This window comes from Sinohyriopsis cumingii, unplaced genomic scaffold (assembly GCF_028554795.1).
Source record: "Sinohyriopsis cumingii isolate HCF-2022 unplaced genomic scaffold, ASM2855479v2 utg001397l, whole genome shotgun sequence".
NCBI classification, from domain to species: domain Eukaryota; kingdom Metazoa; phylum Mollusca; class Bivalvia; order Unionida; family Unionidae; genus Sinohyriopsis; species Sinohyriopsis cumingii.
Window position 1 is genome coordinate 3851761 of NW_028315993.1, and position 13409 is coordinate 3865169.

The 13409-nt window shown below is 34.4% G+C and overlaps 1 long non-coding RNA gene across 1 annotated transcript; it reads left to right on the top strand.

The window, feature by feature from the left end:
- The first annotated feature begins 6556 nt into the window (after positions 1-6556).
- Positions 6557-12481, top strand: LOC149772553 (uncharacterized). The gene is made up of 3 exons (XR_016417681.1): positions 6557-6636; positions 7506-7660; positions 12215-12481. It is a non-coding gene; the product is annotated as an uncharacterized LOC149772553 (long non-coding RNA).
- Positions 12482-13409: the final 928 nt, after the last annotated feature.

The following is a 13409-nucleotide window of genomic DNA, read 5'->3' on the forward strand; positions in this document are numbered from 1 at the left end:
CCTGCCCATTAAGCAACATCGCTATGACTTTATTCAGGTTGCTACAGTGTCATCAACCCTGATTTACCAGCCGATCTTGCAATATACTAATGATCTGAGTCAAACATATTCCATATGCCTTGTTGACCTGGATCTACCAGGTTATTATACAATATACTAATGATTTCAGTCAAACATATTCCGTATGTCTTGTTGACTTTCATCTACCAGTTTATTATACAATATACTAATGAGTTCAGTCAAACATATTCCGTATGTCTTGTTGACTTTCATCTATCAGCATATTATACAATATACTAATGATTTCAGTCAAACATATTCCGTATGTCTTGTTCACTTTCATCTACCAGTTTATTATACAATATACTAATGAGTTCAGTCAAACATATTCCGTATGTCTTGTTGACTTTCATCTCCAGGTTATTATACAATATACTAATGATTTCAGTCAAACATATTCCGTATGTCTTGTTGACTTTCATCTACCAGGTTATTATACAATATACTAATGAGTTCAGTCAAACATATTCCGTATGTCTTGTTGACTTTCATCTACCAGCATATTATACAATATACTAATGATGTCAGACAATTAGATTCCTTAGCCTCAATCCTGATCTACCGGTCCACTATTTAGTCTCAGATCTGGATAAACCAGAGTCCATATGGTGGCCTAGTGGTTAGAGCGTCCGTCTCGGATGCGGGAGGTCGCGGGTTCGATCCCCGGCCGAGTCATACCAAAGACTTACAAAAGTGGTACTTACAGCTGCCTCGCTTGGAGCTCAGCATTAAGAGGCTAGTGTTAGGAATGGTCGGCCTGGTGTCAGGATGATGTGACTGGGTGGGACATCATGTTACATGTCTGCGGCATGATGCCTCAGTGCTAGACATCACTATAAACTGCTACACTGCAGACATTGTAGCAATATGACTGAAAATGTTTTGAAACTACGTTAAAAAAATCCAAATCCAATAGAGTCCATATGCTTCCTTAATAATCTTAAAACTAATGGATTTAGGGCTTATAAATCCAATGCAGTTAAATACTTGAACATTATGTTTGAAATTCCTATAAATATCCTTGAAAATCAAAATCAATCAAGCGGCTTTATATCACTTACAAATAAAACAATAGCATTCATATCATTGACATGATTTGTCAAAGGTTTCTCCTTTCCAATCAACTAAGGAGCCTTATGGTCCTGATAAATCTATCAAAGGGCTTTGATTTCCTGACAAATCTATCAAGGTGCTTTATATATTGTCGACAAAATAATGATTTCCTGACAAATCTATCAAGGTGCTTTATATGTTATCGATAAGGTTATGATTTCCTGACAAATCTATCAAGGTGCTTTATATGTTGTCGATACAATAATGATTTCCTGACAAATCAATCAAAGGGTTTAATATGTTGTCGATACAATTATTATTTCCTGACAAATCATTCAAAGGGCTTTATATGTTGTCGATAAAATTATGATTTCCTGACAAATCTATCAAGGTGCTTTATATGTTGTCGACAAAATAATGATTTCCTGACAAATCTATCAAGAGGCCTTATATGTTGTCCATAAAATAATAATTTCCTGACAAATATATCAAGGTGCTTTATATGTTGTCGATACAATAATGATTACCTGACAAATCTATCAAAGGGCTTTATAAGCTGTCGATACAACAATGTTTTCCTGACAAATCTATCAAGGGTTTTATATATTGTCGATAAAATAATAATTTCCTGACAAATCAATCAAAGGGTTTAATATGTTGTCGATAAAATTATGATTTGCTGGCAAATCTATCAAAGGGCTTTATATGTTGTCGATAAAATTATGATTTCCTGACAAATCAATCAAAGGGCTTTATATGTTGTCGATAAAATAATGATTTCCTGACAAATATATCAAGGTGCTTTATATGTTGTCGATAAAATAATGATTTCCTGACAAATCAATCAAAAGGCTTTATATGTTGTCGATAAAATTATGATTTCCTGACAAATCAATCAAAGGGCTTTATATGTTGTCGATACAATAATGATTTCCTGACAAATCAATCAAGGTGCTTTATATGTTGTCGATAAAATAATGATTTCCTGACAAATCTATCTAAGGGCTTTATATGTTGTCGATACAATAATGATTACCTGACAAATCTATCAAAGGGCTTTATATGCTGTCGATACAATAATGTTTTCCTGACAAATCTCTCAAGGGCTTTATATGTTGTCGATAAAGTAATGATTTCCTGACAAATCAATCAAGGGACTTTATATATTGCTGTCGATAAAATAATGATTAACCGACAAATCTGTCAAGGGGCTTTTTATGATGTCGATAAAATAATGATTTCCTGACAAATTTATCAAGGTGCTTTATATGTTGTCGATAAAATAATGATTTCCTGACAAATCAATCAAAGGGTTTTATATGCTGTCGATACAATATTGATTTCCTGACAAATCTATCAAGGTGCTTTATATGTTGTCGATAAAATAATGATTTCCTGACAAATCTAGCAAAGGGCTTTATATGTTGTCAATAAAATAATGATTTCCTAACAAATCAATCAAAGGGCTTTATATGTTGTCGATAAAATTATGATTTCCTGACAAATCTATCAAGGTGCTTTATATGTTGTCGATACATTAATGATTTCCTGACAAATCTATCAAAGGTCTTTATATGTTGTCAACAAAATGATTTCCTGACAAATCAATCAAGGTGCTTTATATGTTGTAGATAAAATAATGATTTCATGATGAAGTTTCTTCAGCCATTTGTTATTTTTACTTTCTATGGTGATGCTAAGCTAACAGAACATTGGTGCAAATAGATGTTTTTCAACCAAGTGTTAGTGAATGCTGCGAATGTTTAATCTGATACAGACCAACGTACTTTTATGTCTTATTTGTGCATATTTGATATTGATAAAGGCTATAACTCTGAAACTCAGTGAAGACAGCCAATGCCTAATTAGACTTAGACGGATAGAACTTTTATATTTGAAGTTTGCATAGCTGAGACTGATAAAGGGCCATAACTCTGTAAGAAATGGCTGAAGTGTCAGTGAAGAGAGTGTATGCCTAATTCAATATAGACTTAATATATTTTTAGTTTTTTTCTTTGAATGTCACAGATTGCTACAGGGTATAACTCTAACAAATGAGCGAAACAGAAAACAGAAGTTGTTCAAGTCTAACATAAAAAGCGCTCATCAAATATGTACAGAAAACCAAAGTTGTTCAAGTCTAACATTAAACTTTGCAAAGAAAACGTTCACATGTCATTAGGATAGACAAATACATATACACAAAGAAGGGCAAGTGAAGTAATCAAACTTCTAACCTTGAATGTCAATAGAAATACATCAACTTTATTTCTGACCAGTAACAAATTAAACTTCCAGCCTTGAATATCAAGTGAAATACTAAGAAAGAAGTTTGTCCCAAATATGAATATAATTAATCATATGCCAGTGGAGTAATAAGACTCATTCAGAGCCCTTTATTTGGTCAGGATACACGACTGCAAATATAATAATAATAATAATAATAATAATACACCAGTGAAATATCGAGACCTCAGTCTGATTCCTTTTATTTGGTCAGGATACACCAACTAATAATCCAATCAAATATAAAAACCAGAATCTAAGTTATTTATTTGGTCAAGTCACGCCATTATGAATTTTATGTATAATCCAATGATATATGAAGACCCCATTCGAAATTCGTTATTTGGTCAGGACAACCCAGTATGAATATCTAGATATAAACCAATGATATATCAAGACCTCATTATAAGACCTTAACTTGGTATGTTTACACCAGTACACCATTGTGAATGTAATACTTATAAACCAGAGATATATCAAGACCTCATTATAAGGCCTTAACTTGGCCAGTTTACACCAGTATACCATTGTGAATGTAATACTTATAAAGCAGTGATATATGAAGACCTCATTCTAAGGTTTTTACTTAGTCAGGATACAAATATGTTTGGCAAATATTGTTGCTGTAATACTGTGCATGGAAATCCCTCATGAATGAAACATTTCATAGTAAAGTACCATGATACTGTGCATGAAAATTCCTCATGAATGGAACATTTCATAGTAAGTTCTATGATACTGTGAATGGAAATTCTTCATGAATGAAACATTTCATAGTAAGTACTGTTACACGCATAAGGGTATTTACTTGACCGAGCGGTTGTCAAACCCTGGCGCGATTCTGGCTAGAAGTCATACGTTTACCCCGACTTTCCAAAGACTTCCATACATCTTCAGTTGTCAATTAGAAAGCCCGACATGTCCATTCTATAGCTAAATTTTACTCTAATTAATGCAAGACCACAGATAAAACAACCTGCCAAATAGCTATCAACCGCACATCTGCGTGTTTTATCTTCATCATGTTTTAGTACCGCCAACCGTTCACGCCATATAAAGTATATGTGTATTCACCATAGGCTAGTTAATGTATGCTTTCCAGACACATATCGCCAATATAACTGCAACACATTTGCCTCCATGGCAAGATAAACGGTATCTGCCATGTCCCTTCTTATTTATTCCCTTGTGTAATTTACCGGTTTCCTACCGTACCGTAAATACTGCCATTGCAGTCACACTACCAGATTTTAATATGGACTATCTTACGACAGGGACATTCATTCTGTTTTGGCCTGAATTCACTACCAGTGAACCACAGCATCATGGAAACTCACTTACACTTCACTCCGTGACGTTTGCTCCTAATAATTGACTGATTATTTCAGGCTAGGAATATTTCCATGGCGCCAAATTCCAATAATCACACAAGTAATCACACAAATCAAAGAATTCCTTAAAGCGCTATAACCAAATGCGCACACAATAAATTTATTGCAGTACCATGACATTGTGCATGGACATTCCTCATGAATGAAACATTTCATAGTAAGTACCATGACACTGTGCATGGAAATTCCTCATGAATGAAACATTACGTAGTAAAGTACCGTGACACTGTGTATGGTAATTCCTCATGAATGAAACATTTCATAGTAAGTACCATGACATTGTGCATGGAAATTCCTTATGAATGAAACATTTCGTAGTAAAGTACCATGACACTGTACATGGAAATTCCTCATTAATGAAACATTTCATGTTAATGTGCTATGACATTGTGCGAGGAAATTTCTCATGAATGAAACATTTCATAGTAAGTACCATGACACTGTGCATGGAAATTCTTCATGAATGAAACATTTCATAATAAAGTACCATGACACTGTCATTTTCTCCAGCTGAAATGTAACAAACTTGCAAACTGCTTCGGTGGTCTAGTGGTTAGTGCGTCCGCCTCGGATGGGGGAGGTTGCATGTTTGAACCACGTCCAAATCATTCCTAAGACTTATAAAAATGATAATTACAGTGGCCTCGCCAGGCACTCAGCATTAAGAGGTTAGTATTAAAACTGGTCGACCTGGTGTCAGGATAATGTGAATGGGTGGGATATCATGCTACATGTCAGCGGCATGATGCCCCAGTTCTAGACATAACTATAAACTGCCACACTGCAGACATCGTATCGATATGACTGAAACATTTTTAAGCTACCTTAAAAATCTAAATCACACACAAACTCGTATATCACTGATTCGTAATGTGTAGAGTTTACCTTTCTATATGTAACAGGCCGTTACAAAACAAAAATCTATATCATTGATTCGGTATCTGTGAAATTTACCATTATCCATATGTGACACAGCGGTACACAGCAAAAATACATTTCTTTAATGCACCATGTGTGTAGTTTACTATTCAGTATTGACCAGGCAAATATGAGATCTTAACTACCCTGTGCGAACATGACTTAATTGTGCAAACGGAATGATCACCAATATAAGAGAATAGTGTCATGGAAGTGTCCTCAGTAATTTTGAAAGGCAACATTTAACTCTGTATCAGAATGCTTGCTCAAGTCTATTACAAAATTGTTTATTTTCTTCCCGCATAGAACTGTGTTTCTGTCCTGGCAATACCTGCGTTGGTGCATTAGACTTCTAATGATTTATCCCAATGTAAGCGTGAACCACACATGGGATATGTTCTTCAGAACATCATCTTCCAAAGTTAAATTTCTTTATTTGTACTAGACTGTGTGTACTCTTTTCAAAAGACCAGACATGACAATGATGACTGTATTACCCATTGTGTTACATATAGTCTTACATATATATTTTTATGTTGCTGAGTGCTTTTTAAATGCATTCATTTCGTCTGTATAACTTTGTTTAAAGGCACAATAGTGCAGCTGAGGGTGAATTTTCTTGCAAAAATGTTGGGACAGTTATGTACATCAACTGATTAAGTACTATTTAAAAGGCAATTCTGGGGTAATATCAAGTACGTAGGGGTTCTCATTATGAAATACAAGCTCTCTGAAATCTTCGTACGTAGAGTAACGAATCTATCGTCTCTTTGCTGAAATCCTGCTCGGCAGTGATCGGTAGATCCCGAATGAATAACACTTAATTCCGGTGACTGAAATTTGCATAATTATAGGCCACATTGTAAACATTGAAGATGATGACGTAAAACACAACCACGCTACGAGACCGCCCAAAATGTCAACAACGGTGAGTACGATCTTCTTCTGATCTCCATCTTTACTTCTTATCCTTTTCCTTTCTAATTTTAATTTTGAGAGGAAACAATGAAATGTATGTAGAACTACTTTTATTTGCTATATTTCAAAGTTTTGTGGTACGACAATAATTTAAATCGACGTGTTCTGTACAGTATTGCAAAAACCCTCTCTATTTTTTGCCCAGTAGAATTCGTACTCCCTCACGTCCCCACCACTCAATTTTATAAATTTAAAGCATCAGGGATATTTAGAACTGCTCAAAATTGAATAATTTCATTAAACAATTTATACATTCTAACCAGATTGTCACCAGTGGACCCCTAACACCCATCTTTCTGACGTTTCAAACAAAGGGGAAAAGAATTTGTGTGCTTCTCCAAGTTAATACTTTACATACACATAGTTTTAAATAAGCTTTTTCTTTAAATCTGCGACTAAGATATGGAATCCAGGTTCAAAACTCGGGGCCAGATCATAAAAAATTACTCACACACAAATGTACAGTCACTTGTCAGTTGAAGTTTGACCACAGCTTTATTCTTGCACATGTTTATTGGGTATTGTGCACACTGAGTAAATAGACACATAGACTTTGCTTTGGTGCCCATTCAAGGAAAGCAAGGGCCCTTTTTAAATTTTGGATCCCCACCCCACCCAACACTTGACCTGATCCAGCCCAAAAAACTTCCATCAAATCACAGCCTCTCATGTATTCATTTCCGATCCAAAGTTAGCACTATATTCCTATAAGGTTGATAAGTAATCATGAATATATTAGTTGTCAAATTATGAAATACATTTACATATTAAAATGCATTACATAGATTTAAATCAGCTCACTTTCACGCCCAATTCTAGAGCGACCTTTAAGAGGAAGAGGGAGAGGAAGGATGAGGTATGGAGCAAGAAGTTGAAAAACCAGATTGGGGAGAGGAGGAAGACATGCTGTGCAGCCTAAAAACTGAGCTGACCAAGCTCTACACATAGTTCAGACAAAGCAGACAAGAATGAGGGTAATTGTTTATTTATATCTTGCAAAACAAGTATTGATAGATATTGAAGAATGTTTGGTACTAAGTAACTTGGCAAAGACTCTAATATCTATGTCAGTAGTGTTTTGCACAACTTAGAAAATGCATACTTGTATTAAAGGATTAGTTATTTTACCAACCAATGTATGTTTAAACTGCTTTACTTTTTGTTGCTACTCAACACCCCACCCCAATATGATTTGGTAAAGGAAGACCATGCACAGGTACCATAGAAAATACAGAGGCCACCTCATTTATTTAGCCACCTTATAAAATGATAAAAGTAGTATGGAGACAATCTCATAGAGTACCCAATTGCATGATGAAATACATATAACTGATATGAAACTAAATACAAAATGTTTTAACATGTGTCACTTAAATGTACAAGGTATAGTGGAAAAAATAAAACAGATTAAGTTAATGTTGTCTTCCAAGGAAAATAATACGCATGTTTTAGGACTCACTGAAACCAAATTAAATGCTAACCACAAATGATAATCTATTTCACTGTCAAGACTACAATAAACCATTACGCAGGGACAGAGAGACAAGGGGTGGGGTGTGAGTGTGTATTGTATACATTACAAGATGTAAATGCAGAAAGGCGACCTGACTTGGGATCACATGAAATTGAGAGTATTTGGGTGGAAATTTCTCAAAATAATGCAGAATCATTCCTAGTTGGTTTCATTTATAGGCCACCTTCCTCCAAAGAAATTTGGAATGATAACTTTTTGAAACAAATAGAAAATGTTCTTGCACATGAGAAAGAAACATATACTCAGCAGTGTAAATAAGGACCTACTCAATACTCAAATAAGGAGTAACTGGACGGAATTTATTGAATCATTAGGCCTAGACCAGCTGGCAAATGAGCCCACAAGTGTAACAGAAATATCAAGCACTCTTATTGATCACATTTATACCAACCTACCAAACAATGTGGCTTATGTTAATGTACCAAATGTTGGTCTTAGTGACCACTATCCTACCTTGTTGACAACAAAGGTTAAATGCAACAGAAATAGGAAAAATACACACAAAACTATCACTTACAGATCTATCAAAAATTGAAGTAAATAACAATTTCAAGATGACCTATATAAATTTCCATGGAATATTATCCAAAATGTTGATGACATATGTGAAGCTCTAAGGGTGTGGACTGATTTATGGATGTAGTCTCTAAGCATGCACCACTAAAAGTACATTGAGTAAAGTATGAAATCCAACCTAACTGATTTACTACTGAAATCCTAGACACGAGACCAAGTGAAGGCTATGGGGAACCATGCACAATATCAAGTATGGGGAAATAACAAGTATGATTGAAAAGGCTACAAAAAAACTTTTTTATCAATCAAGGCTTGACAACACAAAGAGCGACACAAACTCCATTTGGAAAGTCTTCAGTGAACTCATTGGGGTAACACACAAATATCAGTCAAATAAAATTCACTCACTTCTGGTAAAAGACGCAAAAGTCTCTGATGACACTGACATTGCAAATGTTTTGAGTGATTTTTTTTCACTAATGTTACCACTAAGTTAAAAGAACGAGTGATAGAAAACAATTATAATGAAATGAAAAAATCCCTAAGGAGGTATGTTTCTCTATCCCACAGGTATAAAAAAAAACTGCTAAAAATGTCCCAGTAAAGATGATATTAAGAAAGCTACAGGACTTGATCAGATTGGTCCATCACTCATTAAAACTTCTGCCACAGCTATTTCAGATAGCATAACATTCATAATTAATTTAAATATTGCAACCTCATCTGTACCCAAAATATGGAAAACTGCAAAAGTAATGCATATGCACAAATTTGGTTCTAAGAATGATGCTGATAACTACCAGCCAATTTCAATACAACCAAAACTTGTCAAAATTGATTGAAAAACATGTCCATGACTCTTTCGTGTCATATTTAACAAAACAGTTGCTGTTACACCCTATTCAATCAGGCTTTAGACAGAAACATTCATGTGAGACTGACTTGATCTCTCTAACTGATAAATGGCTTCAACCACTTAATCAAAGTTGAATAATAGGATCTCTATTCGTAGATTTCAGGACAGTTTATGGGTTGGTGTACATGAAATTCTTTTGAAGAAACGGAAAATCAACCAGTGTGATGAAGGAACAATTAGATGGTTTGCTTCATACTTAAGTGAAAAACACAACATGTTTATATAAATAATGTTCTGTCGGAACCTGATACAAATAGATGAGGAGTACCACAAGGTTCAATTTAGGTCCATTACTATTGATACTATGTATTAGTGTCCGAACTTTTTACTAAGGGACTCAATTTCATCTACAGATCTCTGTGTAGATGACACAACATTGTCAGACGGCGAAAACACAAAGCACAAATTAGAAATTTATATACAGGATGCCCTAAACAAACTGGACAACTGTTGCACATGCCATGGCATAGTGGTAAATACTGGAAGAACTAAAATATTACTTATCTCAACATGGCAAAAAAGAACAAATCTTGGTAGTGATGAACTATGTCTGACATGAAAGGATACAAAAGGGTTGTCATGATAGACTACTTGGTGTTTTGGTAGAAAATAACCTACCATGGAATGAACATGTCAGTAAAAAAGTTAATTCAAGTTTATGGCTTTTCAGTAGGATAAGGTGAAGAAAACACTATTTTATAACAGTTACATACAACCCTATATAGACTACTGTAACACAGTGTGGAGTAATTCAAATGATAAATAGCAAAGCTGACACATCTTAAAACAAGTCCATGCAGGCTATATCAATCCAAAAAGAAAGCAAGGAAAATTTTAGCTGATAAGTTAAAATTATTACCTATTAAAGACTGAATCCAGCTGAGAAAAGCCAAATTAATGTACATGATATCCAATAATAGTGCTCCTGAATATTTACAATCACTATTCCAGTAATGGCTACCTGGTAATACTCCACATCTGTGATCCATGTCTACCAAATAGTATAAAATTCCCAAACCAAATAAGGAATTATTCAAAAAATGTTTCCAGTACTCTGAAACTTTGCACTGCAATAGTATTCCAGTTGACATTAGAAATGCCAACTCCATTTCCTTGTTCTAAACCAATATATACAGCGGCTTCAGACATACACTTAAAATAAATAAATTCCTTTGTATGAGGGCATAAAGGTAGAATAGCTAAAATCATTTCATATATAGGTATTAGTGATCTACGATAGTGGCATACAAACATTCAATACTATTAAGGTCAACTTGCTCTTTTTTTTAATTTAATTAATAAACCAACTTAAGTAATACATGTATTAGTTTTATTTTTTTAAGTACAAAATGGTAACAAAAAGTCTATGCAATCTTACTTTGGAGTTCAGCAATTAGACCTGACTAGATTGCAGTTTTATTAAAACATTAGACATTTATAGAATTCATATAGCCATTTAAGTCTTGGGAAATAAATACTACACTTTTATTCTTCTGTTTTAAATATAATGCATGCCTTAATGTGTATTTCTAAAGCCCCAAAATATGTTAAGATAATACTATATCTGCACTATCATGATAAACATAAGGACTTAATATTCCTAAATTGTTTTATTTATCCAGAATTTAGACTGACATGAAGGCTTGCAAGAAACTTTTTTTCTTCATATCTGATCTAACATTTTTGGGTAAGAATTTTAATTGCCCAGTCTGCTTGGCATTCCACCTTTGAACTGGTGATTACTGCAAATGATTTCTGTATAACACAATTACTCGATTCAATGGGAATTTTGAAACTTCTTTAATTCTTTCAATAACTTTTATTTATTCCTTGAGCGTGTTACTGCCAAAGCTTAACATTTTTATGTACAAAATGTATATCACAAAAGGTATGAATAACTTGACAGGCATATTGGCTACATTACAGAAAACCTCTTTCTGTATACAGGATATGTGGAGCACATGCCTATGAATGTACAATTGAAACTTTGATAGTTACTCTTACAATACAACATTTACAATGAAATCCATTTCCAAGGTGGACTCTCAAAGATTGATAATTGATGTACATACATGATTGTTGTAAATGTTATTTCTTTGCAACCACTGTGAAAGATTTTTAAAATTGTAAGCCGTCCAAAAATAGACATGCATACATATGCAAATGATAAGGACTTTGTTTTAATTTACAATTGATACTCATCGAGTAGATTCTTTTCATTACCTGATTTCAATGTGGGTACCTAACTATACTAAACAAATCTAAGCTGCAATCAGCCATTCCTATTTGATCCCAATGCTGGAGTCTCTGACTTCTAGAAATGCTCCCTAAAAACTTTGAGCTGTCCATCTTAACATAAACTATCAGATCTAGTTGTGATGGAACTCTCAGTGTTCTTGTCAAAATAAAAACCTTGTGCAGTTTTGAACCACATGTATTTCACAGTGGAATTTGCTGATCAAAGATGAATGACATTTGAATAAGCGCATGTTCCTATTATTTCTTAACATATATTTGTTTACATTTTAGAAATAGCATATTACAATTGGAATAATTTTTCAGATTTTTCAAGATCTAATCCTTGATGAGGCTGTACTTGCCTTGTCCAGGATGTACAGACGGAATGATCTTGTCCTCAGTGATAAAGTTGACTTGATGAGTGCCAACAGACATGCTACCTATAGGCAGTTCATACTACGGCAACATGGAAGGCTCGGGTCTGGACAGAGACATGTAATTCCCTCTTGAGGTTTCTGGCAGATACATGACAAACATCCAGACGGACAATACACTGGCTTCATCCCCTCTAGGCTTGCATGAACTTGAACACTTTCTTGCATGTATGAGTTTGTATATAAATGAATACAATTGATTTTATTCATTGTTTTCTTATAAATGCACATGATATTGCATCAAACATTAATGCTTTCAGATTTTTTTAAACACCAGTCTATTTCTACTATAAACAATGTGGGCATGAAGATCATAAATAATCAATATAAAAAGTTTTCAGCAACTGCATATACAACATTATACATTATTCTGTTTCAACTACTGATATTTCAGGATATTATATAAAGCATAACCTGCCTTAGCAGACACCTCCATATATCAGACACTGTTTCATATTTTACATACCTAAAATCAAGAGATCTCCTTCACCACACCAAAACTAGAGTTGATGGTGGTTCTTGAGGTGCCAGGTTTCTACAAATTCTACTGAGATCATCTTCCTTTAGTTCTCGTCCCCTCTGCATACCCTGCTTTCCCTCAAGTTGACAGATGAGTGCTTTCTATATAAGCTACCTGACGTGGGGATGTTATCTTTTCCTTGCAAGGGTAGACGGACCATCTGCCGATTTTTTTTTTGTTGTAACATCGATGCCTGTTTTAAAGAAAATTTTATTTTCTTAACGTGTGTGACAAGCATCTCCATGCTAACCCATATTTACTTTTTACCCACTATTAGAGCCTCATGATCAGTTCCCAAGAAGGAGTTGTTGAGGGGTTGTTTTTGCTCTTATTTGTTCTATCCACAAAATACTATGTGAGACAGTATGCATTCTTGCCCATTCCTTCAGAAAGCAACATGTTTTCATGAACAAGCATTAGCTAGTAATCATCATGAGGACAGCATCTACCCCAAATATCCTGAGGATATTCGATAAACCCCATATATCCTTAATAAAGTGTGTCAGTCCCCTGGGAAAGTGCTATACATATCACTGGATCTAATTATAAGACTTGCATTGCTCAA